The sequence below is a fragment of the Equus przewalskii genome, chromosome 9 (assembly GCF_037783145.1).
Source record: "Equus przewalskii isolate Varuska chromosome 9, EquPr2, whole genome shotgun sequence".
Classification (NCBI taxonomy): Eukaryota; Metazoa; Chordata; class Mammalia; order Perissodactyla; family Equidae; genus Equus; species Equus przewalskii.
This window is the reverse complement of record NC_091839.1, coordinates 77,842,658-77,859,656: the sequence shown is the minus strand read 5'-3', so window position 1 is coordinate 77,859,656 and position 16,999 is coordinate 77,842,658. Positions and strand designations below refer to the sequence as shown.

General features: G+C 40.4%; 1 protein-coding gene and 1 long non-coding RNA gene across 13 annotated transcripts in view; both read right to left on the bottom strand.

The window, feature by feature from the left end:
• The window catches only part of ENPP1 (ectonucleotide pyrophosphatase/phosphodiesterase 1), a 398,848-nt gene that overhangs the window by 188,953 nt on the left and 192,896 nt on the right, over positions 1 to 16,999 (bottom strand). The window lies entirely within an intron of this gene.
• The window catches only part of LOC103563095 (uncharacterized), a 149,219-nt gene that overhangs the window by 28,429 nt on the left and 103,791 nt on the right, over positions 1 to 16,999 (bottom strand). For 2 of the 11 annotated variants that reach the window (XR_011522130.1, XR_011522128.1), the window contains exons 5-6: positions 13,190 to 13,329; positions 12,904 to 13,045 (exon numbers count right to left, since the gene is read on the bottom strand). The exons of 2 other annotated variants lie outside the window; for them this stretch is intronic. This is a non-coding gene — a long non-coding RNA (uncharacterized lncRNA). Of the gene's footprint in view, positions 1 to 5,992; positions 13,046 to 13,189; positions 13,330 to 16,999 lie in introns of those variants that run through there. 7 more of the 11 variants (XR_011522126.1, XR_547806.2, XR_011522127.1 and 4 more) reach the window with 6 other exon arrangements.

Sequence of the window (16,999 nt, the reverse complement as noted above, 5' to 3'; positions counted from 1 at the left end):
AGGCAGAAACGGCTCTCAGTTGCATACTGAAACTAAACTCACCATCTTCCTTCCTGGCTTTTGAAAAAATACCTCTTGCCTAACTATGTACCATTCTCTACTCTTAAAATACTTCGGTTTTGGTCAGTAGGAGAAGAAATACAATGTGTTCTTAGAAATTAATGTAGGTACGGTGTTATTAACACTTTCAAGCTAGATCTATAAACGTTCCACCATTTGAGTTTCTAAACCATAATATTAAAGTAGATATTATTTCTATTTTGTGTGAGCCTCATGTCACACAGCTGGAGTTGAGATTAAGAACCAGGCCTTTGGATTGCAAATTCAAGTCTTTTTCCATTATGCTCTTGTGCTCTACCTCATTCACGCATTTGTTATTCCCTGCGTGTTTCTCTGTATTAATATGGATGATAACACCTGCAGAGAAGGAGGGCATCCTAGCTGCTTCGCTCTGTACAGCACATGGCACAGTTTTAACTAACGTTTTTGATGAAAGAGTGCATCTGAGAAAATCAGTGATGTTGCATTTCTTTAGTAGGTTATTAGATTTTATAGATGAGAAACTTGAGCCTCAAAGAAGTTAAATTTTACGTAATTCAACAATATGTAATAGAGACAGAATTTAAAACTAAGTCGATCTGACTCCAAATCCCATGGTCTTCCCGATAAATCATCACACTTTCCTCCAGGGTTGTCTATCTGGAAAGTTCTACCAGAAGCAATTTACTATGTACAGAAATTCAATCTAAGCCTGCCTGATTAAAAGGTCGTGGTCTGTCCCTCTCCATCAGTGAAGCCGAGGCAGAGCACATGTCCTCTTAGCATGAGCTACGTGTTTCCTTCTGCAGATCCACTACAATAACAAGCGTTCCTTTGGGAAGAGTCCAATTCTTTAGCCTCCCCGGCCCGGTGTGGGATGGCTCAGGTCAGACTACAGCAGCTCCAAACAGCCCCTTCTAAACAAGACCTTAAGAATGTCAATGACTCAGGCACTATTGTTCTCGGATGACCTTGGGTGGGGGCCATGACCACTTATAAAAAATTAAGTAATGCAAGATGAGGAAATTAATGTGAAGACTTTTACTGTTCTCAGACTCAAAAAAAATTTTTTTAATGTGCCAACTAACTACAGCATAACCTGATAAATGGTATCTTCTTTCAAATTAAATCTTATTTTTTCCTCTTTTGATTGAAGCAAAATGCAAGATAAGACCTGAGTAGTCACCCTCCGAAGCCCTCCAGGAAATGTTTATTTTGCCTTATGTATAAAATCATAACTAATATCCAAAGGAACTTGATGTCCCCTTAAAGAATGAGGAAGACCAGGGTAAACAGCTGGCGGGAGCTGATAGCATGTTGCACCGCGGGCATTCTTTACCGGCCCCTTGAACTGCTCATTTCAAAAAGGAGAAAAATATTTCCTGCCTTAGTGCATAACAGAGAAAGGCAAATGGTCTGGAATGACCTCAGAAGATGTAGCAGTTTTCCAAAGAACTTAGAGTTTGCTCAAACCTTCAACTAATTGGACATCTGCCAAACCACTTGGAAAATTTCTGCATTCAAAGAGGAGAAAGATTCTCACCATGAGAGATATTCTCCATAAGAAATCATTATGACCACTGAACATATTTTTATCATTCATTGTATGAGTGATTATATCAGAATTCTTGGTATGCTTCTCCAATTCCTCTCATTCCTATCCAACAATAGGTTTTTAAAGGTAAAGCCTGTGATTTACTAGTTTGCGTAATCCCTGTAGAATTTAATATATTCATTCATTCAACAATTATGTTTTACACTGTACCAAGCATTGGGGATACAATAACATTTGATTCATAAATATTTCTTGAGCACTTTCTATGATTCTGGCACTGAGCTAGAAAATGGGGTGTGATGGTGACCTAGAGAGTCAACTGTCCCATCTCCACGGAGCTTTCAGTCTGTTTCAGTGGGTCTTCATCCCAGCTGTGAAGCAGAATCACCAGGGAGCTTGGAAAACAGACCATTGACGAGGACCCACCTAACACCAATTAAATCAAAGTCACTGGTTTGGAGGTCGAAGCAGACAATAAAACGGAGGATTACCATATGACAACTGTAATGATTGAGAAAAATAAGGGATACTTTGAAATAATACAGAAAGTAGACACAACCCAGATTAAGGGCTGAGTAGCATGTTTTAAATGATGATTTATCAGTTAACCTAGGAAATAAAGGGGGTAGGCACATTCTGGACCAAAGCAGTATGAAATGCAAAGGCAGAGGCCCATTTCTGACGCAGTACGGAGATGCTGCTACTTATGAGTATAGCCTGTGAAGCCAAGGTTCCGAGAGAGAGAGACAAGTGCAGGAACCGGGTAAGTGTCATGCTGAGGACCTGGGAGTTCATTCCTGAGACAATTGGAGCTTGGGAGCAAATTTAAACAAGAAACTTATAGGCTCATTGCCCATTCTTTTACTTTCTTTACTCCCAGGCCATGCTTACTTAAGTTTTTCAGGTCTCGAAGTAATAAAACAGTAACCCCAAATTGTGTCATCTCTTAATCACTGGAGGAAACCAACAGTGGATCTGCTAAAGCTATTGGATGTTATTCCATTATTGAACTTTAATATGTGCCCCGCTTTCTCTATTTCCCCCTCCAGAAAAACCAGTCATTTATCTTGTTTTTAAGACTTTCCCAAGCCCAAGCTCTGAAGTGATGCTGAGGACACAACACCCTTGTTCCCAGGAAGAGGAGAAAGCATTGGATGGGGAAGCAAGGATTTCAGTTTTGTGCACAGGCTTCCAGTGGAAAGGGGAATGATGGATTCTAAAACTGCCTTATCAGCTGGCTTATCTGATAAGGCAAAAAGGAGAGTCATTTATTTTTCTGCGCAATGATGGTAATTTAAGCTTTTATTCCAGACTGTCCTATAATTGCTTCTGTGGGTTTCATGAAGCCCAAAATATATTTTTGTTATTTATAACCCTTATTTTCCCCCACTATTCATAAAAGAGTGAAAAATAGTTTTTACAAATGAGGGAAAATTCAAGTACAGTACCCGTCTGTTTGATTCAATATTTTTATTTGATTTAAAAATCAATAATTTATTTTAACTAAATGGCAGACATTTTATTTCCATGTACAAAGAACTCAGAAATTCCACCCTAGCTCCCACATCCCTTTTGGTCACAAGAGATAATGGCTGCATTGACAAGCACTATTTCCAGTTCCTGTCAAGGGTCATTTCAGAAAGAAAGATGAAGCAAAAGGCTCACACTATTATTTATATTTTAAATCATTTAAAAATAAACAACTAGTTATTGGCCTCAAGGGTCTTCTCGTTCCTGTAGATGAAAACCTTGGGAGGAAGTAGTTTTATGCTGGTGAAGCACCAGGTTGGCCAGACTAAAAGGAACTAAAAACAACAGCGCAAACCTAAATCTAGCCCTCTGCAGCTTCAAGTCAGACGCTGGGCTTTCTCCCACTGCGCGCTGCCAGTGGCCTTCTGAGGTGGCTCATGTGAGAAACACTCACTCGAGACAAAGCTGGGTATCAGTTTCCTTTTGGAAAGAGTCAGATGGCAGAACGCTATATCCTACAACACAAACACTAATAGCAGCTACCGTGTGGTCTTACTCTGCCCTAGACACCAGGCCAAGTGTTTACATACATCCATTTATTTAACTTAGACAATAACCCCATCACCAGAGCCTCACATGCATTGTACTGAAAGGAAAACAGACACAGCTAATAAGTGGGACAGAAGGGACTGGAACTCTTTTTGGTGCACAAAATCAAGAGCTCAAGAACCTCTACACATTTCTGTTTCTCTGTCATTAAACAGATTTTCCATGCAAATCATTATTGTTCAGTATTCGTATGGTGCATACGTGAAAAAGGCACCAAGAAATGAACTGTTCTGTGACTCGCTGCATACAGCTTTGTGCTGTTTGGGTTTGTGTCACGCAACTGAAAGACTAACAGTCTTTACATCTCCAGTGAGGCTCCAGCAATTAACCCAGAACAGCTGCGGCTCACCTGGCCTTGCACAACAATTCAGTCACACGCTCACACAGCTCTTTCCAGCTCTGCAGCCAGTAAAAGGAAATGGAGGTTTCTCAATGATGCTTTTGTTTTAGATCTGTTAGCCCTGAGGTGGATTAATTGTCTGCTGAAATATTTACTCTTTTTTCCCTGGTGATGTCATTCCCATAGCTGTGCTTGATGGAGCTCGCAGATTACCACTTGAAACTACTTTTTGTCCTCTGAATTCTTCCTTCTGCTGTTCGAACTCAGTGATTAAAAAAAAAGACAAAACTGTTGTGTTTCTCATTCTGTTGTCCATTCTCTGAGCTTTGTAGTTCAAATCATTGCAGCAATTATCCTTAATAGCCTCAGTGACAATCCTTATTCAAGTCTATGTGTGAGATGGCAACGTGTGGCATCTGGGAACAGTCTGGCTCCTACAGGAAGGCTGGTTTAAACCCTGGTGCCAACCCTTTTAAGTTACTTACCCTCTACAGCCTCGAGATTCTCTTTTTTAAATTTGGATTTTAATGCCTACTATGCAGAGTTGTTAAAAGGATTAAATATAGGATACATATGAGCCAAACATTTTGCACTTTCAAAATAGGACGTGGACAGTTTATAACAGACAATCTTTATGGTCTGACCCTTAAAGGCTGTTTTAAAGTTTTTATTTTAAGAACTGTATTTTAAAAATTAAACAATAGCAAACACCTATGGACACCAATCAGATCTCTTTAAACAGGGAGACTAAGTAATGTCTTTCTCCCTGCTACACTCCTCGAGTCCAGTCCTGATCAAATGTCACAAATGTCACAAGAGCTTCTGCACAAGAAGCAGGTGTAGAGCTCTTATAACATTAGAAGGCTCCTTTCATGTGAATGTGTCAGTTACTATAACTGCCATGATGATATTTTTAAAAATTTCATTTTTTCTTTCATTATTTCTGACAAATGAGTGTAAAATGCTCCAACATCATAATCTAGAGAGCATCATTAATGTCCACCAATATCACACTGGACCAGACCGTGAACTCCCACTGGGTGGAGAGGCGTCATAGCTCGTGATCGGCAGGTGACCTGCATCAGACTGAGTTTGAGTCCTAGCTCCGATATAAACTCTCCCCAGACTGTTCCCTTATCCATATGCTGCAAACATAATACCTATTGTTAGCAGCATTAACTACAATGATGGTAATGGAGGTGCACACAGTAGGTGCTTGCTTAATAAATGTATTTCCTCCTCCCACCTCTCTATTGGTCTTCACATGCCTAGTATTTGTACTTATTAGGTTAATTAAATTGAATCAATATTGTCTTCATGTGTGGGGTAAAAACACTTTACAAAGCCCCACTAAGCACATTGACATTTTTCTCTAAGAAACGTGTCTCTTCTCCCCTCATTTTCCACTAGGCCTGGGAATGTGCATTTGCAACGTGCACACACATCACACGTGTGTGCTGATATGCGAGTTCCTCAGTTTGGTCCCAGTTAATAAAATAAGCAGAACCAGGCAGCATCACTACAAGCAGTTTTCTCTAGAGCTCCCCCAGGCCCCAAATGGTTGTCTAAGCGAAATGTTTTATGTCCTAATTACTGGTGGCAGCAAAGCCATTTTTAGTGTTGCGGTGGAAACTATGCAATTTTCCGGGGAGAATATGATTAGCCGTGTCAGAAAATAAGAAGCCCTGATCTAATTAGCAGCTCAAAAGACACTGTGATCTCTCCTGAGGCCAATATCTGTTACGTGATTCCCAGCAGAAACCTAATAATGAAAGCAAGAAACAGACCTCAGTATTTAGCCCAATCTACAGACTCGCAGATGTCCATAGGTCACTCCAGACCCATTTCACTCTCCGTGGGAAAAAACAGTAAACAGAGGAAATTCTTTTGTATCCTTCTCAGAAAGAAGATTTTTATGGTGACAAAGTTCAAAACACTATAAAAAGAAAGGAAACGCAAAACAAACAAAAAACAAGAAATTTCAATGATGCAACTTAATGATTTAATCCTAAATAGATTTCCCTGATTGACTTGTTAACTCTGGGAATCATTAGCAGGTGCCTTAAGTTTCCACGTGTTTTGAACATGTGAATTTTGTTAGGTTGCCAAACAATTACCTTTGTTTACTACTTTCCAGTTTCAGGATCTTTAGTAATAAATTTTGCTGGTAATCAAGAGCCCCTTACCACTGACACACACACCCTTCCCAATGGAACTTTTCCAGCATGAGGCCGTAATAGGCAGATGGGTCCTGATTTATGAAACTCTGCCACCAAACTGATGATGTCCACCCACTGCTCTTTCATATTATGCTAGTAAATACTTGAAATGGAAATCCTGGGATCATAGATCAAACATTACAAGGTAAAAACATTACAAGGTAAAAACTTCATGTGTCTCAATTAGAAATTATTCTGCTTGGTTCATATTTTCCATTCGAAACCTTTAAAAGTCCTAGTTTTTCCTAGGTTTTACTCAGGAGGTTAGAATGTTATGCCTAACAGAAAGCTACTTTGATTTTTCTTTTTCCTTTCTGGTTCACAATTGAAACAGAGGATTTACATCGCGAGGCGTGTCTAGGCTTTCTCCTGACGGTAAACAAAACTGTGATTCCTCTGAAAGTTGATCGTGTAATCTATACCACAGGCTTCAAATCAAGAGTAACTTACTACATGTTGAATCCACTTAAAAGAGAACTAAAAGTATCATTACACAGCTTGAGAGGTTGTTAAAAAAAAGTTATTTATTCACTAATGGAAATTTGGCCCAGGCCGCTTGCTCATTGTTCCAAACAGCAAGGACTTGAAGATTAACCCTCCCTTTTGTGGAGAGAAGTCATCTTCCGAGGGCGGAGCTGAGAATGCTGGTAGGGAAGGGTAGGTAAATGTGATTTCCTAGCCTGGAAATAATTCAGTAGGAAGACAGAATTTGTGCCAATAATATCACCATTACTTTAAAAACAAGAGTTTTAAAAATTATTAATAAAACAGTGAAACGAAAATGAGGGCCTCAAATGAGCAGGATTGTTTCAGAAATTACATCTCAGAGTATTTTACAAAACCATGAGAAGTTAGACAGCATTTGTTGGCCCTTTTCAAAGACCATCAGCTTTTCTTGGTTTCACAACAAACTACCCAACTTTTGATTATTGTGCTTAATCAGCCTTTATTTAATTCACCATTTTTCTGGTTAGCAATTTGGGCTGGGCTCAGCTGGGCCGTTCTGGTCACAACCAGACTCACTCATGCATCTCCAATCGCTTTCTGGGGTTAGTTAGGGGCTGGCTGGTCCAGAATGGTGTGCTGGGCAGGATAAGGACTCCCCGCACCCCAAAGATGTCCACATCCTAATCTCTGCAACCCATGAATATGTTACTTCATGCAGCAAAGGGGGTTAAGATCACAGATGGAGTTAAGGTTAATCAGTTCATCTTAAAATAAGGAGATTAACCTAGGTTATTTGGGTTCCTCCAATCTAATAACAAAGGTACTTAAAAGCGTAAGGGGGAGTCAGGAGAGGAGGTCAGAGCAATATGAAGTAAGACAGACACCACCTGCAGTTGCTGGCTTTGCAGACAGAGGAAGGGGCCATAAACCAAGGAATGCAGGCAGCCTCTAGAAGCTAGAAAAGGTAAGGAAAGAGATTCTCCCCTAGAGCTCCCAGAAGAGAACACAGCCCAGGTGATGCCTAGATTTTAGCCCATTGAGATGGGTGTTGGACTTCTGACCTACAGAACTGTAAGATGATAAACTGGTGTTGCTGTGAGCCACTAAATTTGTGATACTTGTTATGGCAGTCATAGAAAACTAACACAGATGGTTTCATCGGGGACAGTCCCTCTCTGCTCCACACAGCCTCTCATGCTCCAGGAGGCCACCTCGGGGTCTGTTCAGATGAAGGTGCCCAGGATGCCAAGAGGGTGAGTAGGCAGAGTACAAGGCCTGTGGATATGTAATCCCAGCACTGGCACACCATCAGTTCCGCCCTATTCCACAGGCCAAAGCAACTCACAGAGCCACCTCAGATCTAAGGGGTAGGGAAGGAAACCCTGCCTCCTACTGCCAACTAGGTCAAATAAAAGGAGAGAAGAATTGAGTCCAGTTTTGTAAACAATGTACCACAAAGACTGAAACCTTCATATCTCATTATTAGAACTTTTTAGGACTTGGTTTTAAAATTTGAACAATGGTATTATCTTGAAGATAAAAATAACATGTTGTGTACTTTAAAAAATTTATTGGTTTTGAATTGCAGTACTACTTACCTTTCTTAAAAAGTTAAATCCTATGGGGCTGGCCTGGTGGCTGAGTGGTTAAGTTTGCATGCTATATTTTGGTGGCCCAGGATTTGCAGGTTCAGATCCTGGGTGCAGACCTGCACACTATGCATCAAGCCATGCTGTGGCAGCATCCCACATACAAAATAGAGAAAGACTGGCACAGATGTTAGCTCAGCAACAGTCTTCCTCAAGTAAAAAGAGGAGGATTGGCGATGGATAATAGCTAGGCCCAATCTTCCTTACTGAAAAAAAAAAAAAGTTAAGTCCTATTTTTTTCATTTAAATTAAGACTATTCAAGATGTCTGAGTTATCTGGACATCTAAAGCAGTGTTGCCTGATAGAAATATAATGAGAGTCACACATGTAATTTCAAATTTTTAGAAGCCACATTAAAAAAAGGTAAAAATAAACAGGTGAAATAAATCTTAATAGTGTATTTTGTTTAACCCAATATATCTAAATATTATCATTCACCACGTAATCAATAAAAATATTCATGAGATATTCTACATTCTTTTTTTCATATTAAGTCTTCAAAATCCACTGTGTACTTTACACTTGTTAGCACATTCTAATTTGCACTAGCCTCATTTCCAGTGCTCAATCCTCCCATGTGTCTAGTGGCTGTCATAGTAGGTAGACCATATCTAAAGAATTTAAGGAAAACCTCAGGCAAAATTATAAGTTGCCTGAAGTTTGAGCTTAAAGCTCCTCTTCTCCTCTGCTCTTGGAAAGCAAGAGAGCACAGGGCATGGAAATACTTTGTGATTCAAACAGCCCTGGATGTGAAAGTTGAAATGCCATTTACCAGGCCTTGTGATGTAACTTAATCTGAGCTTCAGATTCCTTGTTAATACCTGTCTGACTCCTCTTCATAGAGTATAGTTCAAGTGCAATGGTATATGGAAAGGCATTTAGCACCAGGCTTGGCATAGTAAAGAAGCTACCCTTAGTTTTGCTTTTAAATCATGTCTTCCAGGAGAAGGCAATGCCTAATATAAAAAAAAATGGACTCCTTTTAGAATTTCAGGCACCAATCACAGGCTGTAGAGCGTGTTCCTTCAGAGGGGGAGAATGAATCAGGGACAAGGACGGTGGGGAAGTATGTCAGAGAGCAAGGAATCCTACGAAATTCCTAACACTCCCAGACTCTCCTCTCTTCCTGATATTATAAATGGAAAATTAAGTTGCAAGAAACCATATTTTAATTCAATATAAGATAATTTCCAGTTAGTTTCATTGTGAAGACGTTTTTTATCAGAGTATGGAGTAAATTATAAATTTGGTTTGTTTTTTTTTTAAGCCAAGAAGAATATTGGTTTTCCAAAATTGGACAAACTAAAATCTGACTAAATATGGCAATAAAAGTCAGGAAAAAAAGACAAATTCATGAATAAGTGACTGTTATTTAAACCTTAAACTTCTTCCTACAAGGTAGACTAATCTAAACGCCACTGCATGATACCAGCATGGGTCACGCTGTCTTAGTGAATCATTGCCCCTCCAAAATGAACAAAAATATACAATTATTAGCTTCCCAGAAAGTGAATACAGCGTTGGCAGATTCAATAAAAGAGTCAGAGTGAGTCAGTCAGAGTGTTCTTTGGTATTTCCAAGAGCCAGGCACAACTGCAACCACATTATTTCTGGCCTTCGGACCCTTGATTGGGCACCAAGTAGTTATCTGACAGATGTAATAGTGGGGCAAAATGATCAGTAAAGGAGACGTGCTCGTGGACTAACTGGGCGTCTGGTCAGACACTGAAATGTCTTTCTAAGTTACTTGGTGGCCCAGTTTCCCGAGGCTGCTGTGACAAGGTACCACAAACTTAGTGGCTTAAAACAACAGGAATGTCTCAGAGTTCTGGAGGCTACAAGTCTGAACTTTGGGTTCAGCAAGGCCGTGCTCCCTCTGAAACCTGGAGGAGTATCTTTCCTTCCCTCTTCCGAGCTTCTTTCTGGTGATTTGCTGGCCATCTGGTGCTCCTTGGCTTGCAGTTGCCCTAACTCCATTCTCTGTCTTTGTCATCACAGGGTGTTCTCCTTGTGTGTCTGTGTCTTCACGTGGCCATCTTCTTCTCAGGGCACTGGTCATATTGAATTAGGAGTCCACCCTACTGGAGGATGACCTCCTCTTAACTGATTACATTTCCAATGACCCTATTTCCAAATAAGGTCACATTCTGAGGTATTGGAGCTTAGGACTTCAACATATCTTTCTGAGAGACACACTTCAACCCACAATATTTGAGTCCACTGGGATCTGAATAAAATGGTTGCGAGGCAATGGAGTATGGTGGTTAAAGGCATGGACTGCTGAACGCTCACCAGTCTGGATGAACCCAAGTGAATTCAAATCCTAGCTTTGGGGCTTAGTGTGTGATCTCAGGCAAGTTGCTTGACTCTAGGCGCCTCCCTTTCCTCTATCTAGATGAATGCGGTAATGGTGGGACCTGACTCCCAAGGCTACTGAAGATGGAGTCAACATACAAAATGCCTAAATAGTGCCCCCCACACAGGAATGCTGTAAAAATGGTCACTAATTATTATTTTTTGTTGTTGCATATTGGCTTAAATCCTCACAGCTATTCCTACCCAAATTTGAAGTTCTCTTTTTCAATTGAAGTTCCGTTTTTCAGCAGCTCTGGGGCTGCTCTGTTTTGTTTTGTTTTTGCGCTTTAGGGCATAGTTCTATTTATTTCAAAATTAAATGAGTCTCCTGTCACTTATGCTTATGGTATGTAAACAGACAAAGTTTCTGACAGGAATTTGGCCACACATATCAAAAGCCTTAAAAAAAATGTTTATAACATTTGATCCAAGCATTTTATTTCTAAAAATTTATTCTAAGTAAGTAAGTTAAGATGAGCACAAAAATTCTGCTACAAGGTTTTTTTAAATCATAGGTCTATTTATGATAAAAAGCTACAAAAAAGCTATTTTTGTAATGATTGATTTTTAAAAATCACGGTCTATTAATATATCAAATGCTATTCAATCACTAAACAGTGAATTTGAGATCGTTTTGACAAGAGAATGTATTCACTATGTATTGTTGAGTGAAATAGGACAAAGCAGCCCTGTCCCACAGATTCTCTGCAAGGATAAAAATGTTCCATAGCCACGCTGTCCAATATGGTAGTCCCCAGCCACCTGTAGTAACCAAACACTTGGAATGTGGCTAATGCAACTAAGGAATTTAATTTTTCATTGTAGTTAAATCTGAATAGTCAGATGCCGCTCACGGCTATTATAACGAATAGGCAAGGTCTACAGTATCTTTTACTTGGTTCCTCTGCCCCATCTTTCTTCACCTTCCTTTAAAGCCCCTGTCATCTCTCTGTCCTTCCCACCAGACTCCACTTTGCAGGCAATCCTCACTCTTCTCCCTCTAGTTTTTTTACGCGGTATCATCTGCTCTCAGGAGATCACCTAATAAATGAATTGTTTCCCAGACATAATGAAACTTGATGTGTTACTAGTTTTATAAGTGTTTGGAATTTAACCAAAATTTGACCCACTGCCAAAATAATATCATGAGAATTTCACACATGAAGCTGAATATGGGGGCAGTAAATGAAATTATTTCTGATCACACAATAAGAGACCTTCCATATTCACATTTTAAAACATTAAATCTTGCTCTGAGGACAAGCCATTAGATTTAATCAGTAAGGACACTAAAGTACTAAACTATGACCAAAAAATGGAGCACCTGCACTTTTGCTAATTTGCTTATTAGCTCTAGCAGTATTCTTGTGGATTCTTTAGGATTTTCGATATAGAGGACCATGTCATCTGTGAATAGAGATAGGGTTATTTCTTCCTTTCCAAATTGGATCCTTTTATTTTTCTTGTCTAATTGCTCTGGCTAGAACTCCCAAAACAATGTTGAATAGTAGTGGTAAAAGTGGGGATCCTTGTCCTCTTCCTGATTTTATGGGGAAAGCTTTCAGTCTTTTACCATTAAGTATAATGTTAGCTGTGACTCTTTTTGGTTTATTGTTTTATAAATGTCTTTTATCATGTTGAAGGAGTTCCCTTATAGTCCTAGTTTTCTGAGAGTTTTTATAATCAAAGGGTGTTGGCCTCTGTCAAGGTGAATTACTTCCAGGTCATTAACATCCTGTAAACAGCACCTCACATTGAGCTTCGCACAGTCAACAATTTAGTAAGTGTTTGCTGAGTAAAAGTGATTTGAAAACAGCAAACACCAAAAACCTGGAATCACATGTCAAGAGACATTCTTTGAATAAATTATCCTCAGAGATGCATTTGGAAAGAGTGGCTCCCCCACTCCTGACGAAAGCTGTGTAACTCATATAGAAGTTAAAAAAAATCACCTCTTACACTAAATAAATTTTAAAATATAGAACTCTGACACCTAATACCATTACGAAACATAGTTGTCTAAGTATAGTCCTGAATTTAAACAGGCTCAGTCAAATGAGGGAAAACAGCCACTATCAGAGCCTTCTGTGGAGAACTTTTGCAGCCTCAGGACCTATGCCAAACACAAAGGGTTCCTCGACAGCTTGACGTCAAATTTGAACGTCTGAGCATTTCCTCTAGTGAGATCATTTGACACACATTTGTAAGTCTATCGATACCAGAGCAGTGTTTTGCAGGAGGAACTCTACGGCTTCCAGCGAAGTCTCTATTTTTCCTCCTGGGTGCATCCGCAGCGTTTCTCGCTAGGTATGATGGCCCCAGGTATGTTATTTTCCTTTCAGGCATCTTAATTGGACCCTGCTGATGAAAAAAAACAATCCACAAGGAACACGCAGTACAAAATAATATTTGTCACTGATGTGGTAGAAATAGAAAATTACACAAACAACTTGGGAATTATAGGTTCATCACCACGGGGGTGAAAAGTTATAGACCATTTCTCACCCTCAATTATCCGTTGGTTCCCTCTTGTGCCAAAGCCAAATACTTGGTTTCGTTGCATGCTTCTGTAACTTCTACTCACCGAGATCTAACACTCAAACACGCCAGCCAGGAGTGGCATTGGCCAGGTTCTTGGTGAATACCTTCGAGGGCAATAATATATGTTTACATGTAACTCATAATTAATCACTAAACTTCCTTTTGGGGAAAAAAAACACATTTTGGGGTATATTTTACTGTCTAGGGGGCAAGAAATGACAGGATGGGAAGAGAGGAGAAGCAAGTAAGGGGGGATGATTGAAAACATTTGACTTGGCTTGAAATAAAAGTACATATTTCACACATATTTTTAACCAACCCCAAAAGACAGCCTGACTTCGAACATGCTGAACAGGAAGCCATTTACTGTTGGAATGCTTGCTGAGCCCATCCAAAACATACAGGCTCCTAATACCCCTGGGCTATCTAAAAAGGGTTGGGGGAAAATATTTAATTTATACGTGCAATCCTGCTTCCGTTTTATTTTTTTCCTCTTTGCCAACTCTGTTTTTCAAACTTTGTGAAAAACGATAGGAAACCTATTTCATTTTTCTCCCCACCCTTTATTGACCCAGCTGTGCATTCTCCCTCAATTTATAGCTCATACCTGGCTTGAGGACCAAAGAAAGAGAGAAAGGTAAAGACGGATGTTAAACTCTCATGGTTACTGCGGCTAAAAAGGAATCTGGGTGGGGAAAGCTTGCTGTGGTGTGGATATCAAGGGCAGGAGGGTGTGGAACAGGGGCTTGCCTCGGTTTTCAGAATGTGTGCATTCAGAGGGTGAAAGGAAAGGTATAAAGAGGAGGGGGGAAAGGAAGGAATTTTCTGAGAATGACATGAGTGACTGGAGACACCTGAATCCTATTAAATTTCAAAGGAACAGTCCTGGTTATCAAGAGGAATTTTAAAATATTTTGGAGAAGAAAATAAAAGACTCAAACAATTAAGAAGTATAATTCAAACAAAAGATTTTTCAAAACTTTTTAAAACTATATTGGAGTGCTTGATATTTGATTTAATGTAGAAGGGACGCTCTTTTAGAATAAAATAAGTTCCAGATGGTGTACTTATAGCATACCCTTCCTATTATACTGTGATTTCTTGAGAATGCTGAGTCAATGCGCAATAAAACATTTGAAAGAAAATCTGACACCGAATGGAAATCCAGCAAGTTTGAAGTTCAGATTTAAAAGATTCTTTTTTTTTAAGATTGGCACCTGAGCTAACAACTGTTGCCAATCTTCTTTTCTCCCCCCTTCTTCTTTCCCCCCAAAGCCCCCCAGTACATAGTTGTATGTTCTAGTTGTGAGTGCCTCTGGTTGTGCTATGTGGGGTACTGCCTCAGCATGGCCTGATGAACGGTGCCATGTCCGTGCCCAGGATCAGAACCGGCGAAACCCCTGGGCCGCCAAAGCGAAGTGCGTGAACTTAACCACTCGGCCACAGGGCCGGCCCCAGATTTAAAAGATTCTTGAACTCAATCTGATTTTCCCAGAAAGCTGACCACATGCTATGGAAATCCCACGATAGGAAGGGTTTTATAATTGAGCAGTTTGTTTTAAATATTTCAAAAGAGGTGGGGAAACCTGTAAACAGCTGAACTCAAATAAGTATTTCAACATTGCCTTTTGAAGCTATGTTTCAATTTTAATTTCATATTTTATATTTCTTAAGTCGAACACCATCCTGGGAAATTCTGCTTGTCACCTTTACAACGCTTTAAGGTCCAAGTAACTGGTTTACTTTAAACTTTTGGTTTTAAGTTGATAAATGCAAGGCAGCAAGCCACGTTTCAATTGTGTGGCAATAAAAAACGTGTAGTAAAAAACTGAATACTAACACAGTTTCATATGTCTTTTGTTAAATCAGCTTTCAAAGTTTATAAGCAAGAAATGTGATAACATCGATTTGTACTTCTGAATTTGAAGACAAAGTCAGCCTCTCTATTAACCTACAAACACTGTGTGGCCTCAGACGCACACGATGGTCCATTCCATGCAGCTCCAGCTAAGACTGCATTACTGATTCTTATCTCTGTGTATTTTCACCGTGGCTCATCTTAAGGGAGGTGATGTGAATGTAGATTTCTGATCTATTTTTGAGGTAAACTAGTGTGGATTATCAGTCCTGTTGAGTAGTCCTAGCTCAGTCAGCTACCTGCAATAATCGTGAAGACTGCTGTTACAAAACTCCTGGGAGCAATTTTCACGTGAAACTATATCTCCTGGAACTATGCATCACTGAAGTAGGTATCCAGTCATCTGTGAACTGGTCCAATGAGTGGTGTGCTGGTAAACCTGCTCAGGAGGTAGAGGGAAGAGGCCAATTGCACCCTTTGCCAATTTCTATGGTATAAATGCTCCCATCACGGTCACTTTCAAGGTACCAACTGGTGATGTCACTGAACACAGGTTTAAGTCAGGACCAGCACATCACTCCTGCCTACACTCCACCCCAGAACCAACAGAATGTGTCAGCAGGGGCTCCTTCCCTCCTAAGTGTCCTCAGCTTCCAGACACCTTCATGCTCTACCTCTGGTGACCAAGAAACCAAAGAATCATGAAGCCTGAGGCGCTGGGATCCACTTTGGGTGGGTAAGCTCTCAGCCCTCCCTTGGAGAGTCCAGTCCACCTTCCTGACCTGTTCTGCTCCTATTTCTTCTACTCTGGACCCTTTCTGTGCCCTGACGTGTCACTCCGTTGGCCACTCTGCAGTGTCCCCAGAGATGGCTCCTTAGGGGCTTTCTTCCTTCACTTCCACTATACTCTTGCCTCCTAGAGTTAAAATCTAACTAACTCGGATTCCCTAAACCCCTAAGAAAAACCTCCTTCCCCAGTAAATGACTGGAACTGAACTTGATTCAGGGTTTGGCTACTACAAAAGGCCGCATAACCTTGACCCAGCTCTCCTCCTCAGACAAGGCCTTCTACCCCCAGAGCTTGGTGCTTGCTTGCATTGGAATGGCATTTTTGCCTCACTCCCTGGATTTGGGTTAGGCTGCAGTCTCTTTGTTGAGGCGGAGAGATCTCCAGTGTGTCCTGTCTCCGTAACCTCTGCTAAGCTTAGTCCCTTCAGGCTCCCTCTATTTCCACATGGCAGTGTAACCCTCCCGATAGGCACTGAGAAGGAAAGAATATTCTTCTCCACCTAATGTATTCGCTCTCAGTATTTTCAAATATAAAGCTCATTTTAAGGCCAAGAGTTACTCAAACCTTTCTAGGTATAACCGTAGTTTTTAATATTTTTTAATTGGGTGACAAAAACCATCATGATTAGAATTTTTAACCTAATTTATGTTTTTGGGGATCACAACAGCCCCCAAACATTTGAAAGATAGTCCATCTATGATCAGATAACGCACATGATGCCGAGCGTGGTACCTGTACACAACAGTAGAGAACGAATGTTAGCTATGATTATGGTTGTCGATGTTCTTCCTCCTGACGCATCAACTCCCAACCACACGACTCAGTCAGTCGTCTCCTTGCCCCGAGTAGTGTCCCTTTACAAACCACAGTGGAAGGAGGAAGCACTCTCAAATCTGAATCTGATCAGGTCAGAAAACAAAATTTATTTACACTTTCCGATATTTTCCTACCAAACCAAGAATAAAATACCAACTTCTTGCCCAAGCCTACAACAGCCCTCATGCCCCAGCCCCTGCCTAACTTCCCTGCTCCCTTTCTGATCCTCCGCTCAAGCTTCTGGCCTTCATAGGACCATCGCCCTTGCTCTCTGCCACCTGGCGTCCTCTTCCTCTCGATCTGCACGTGG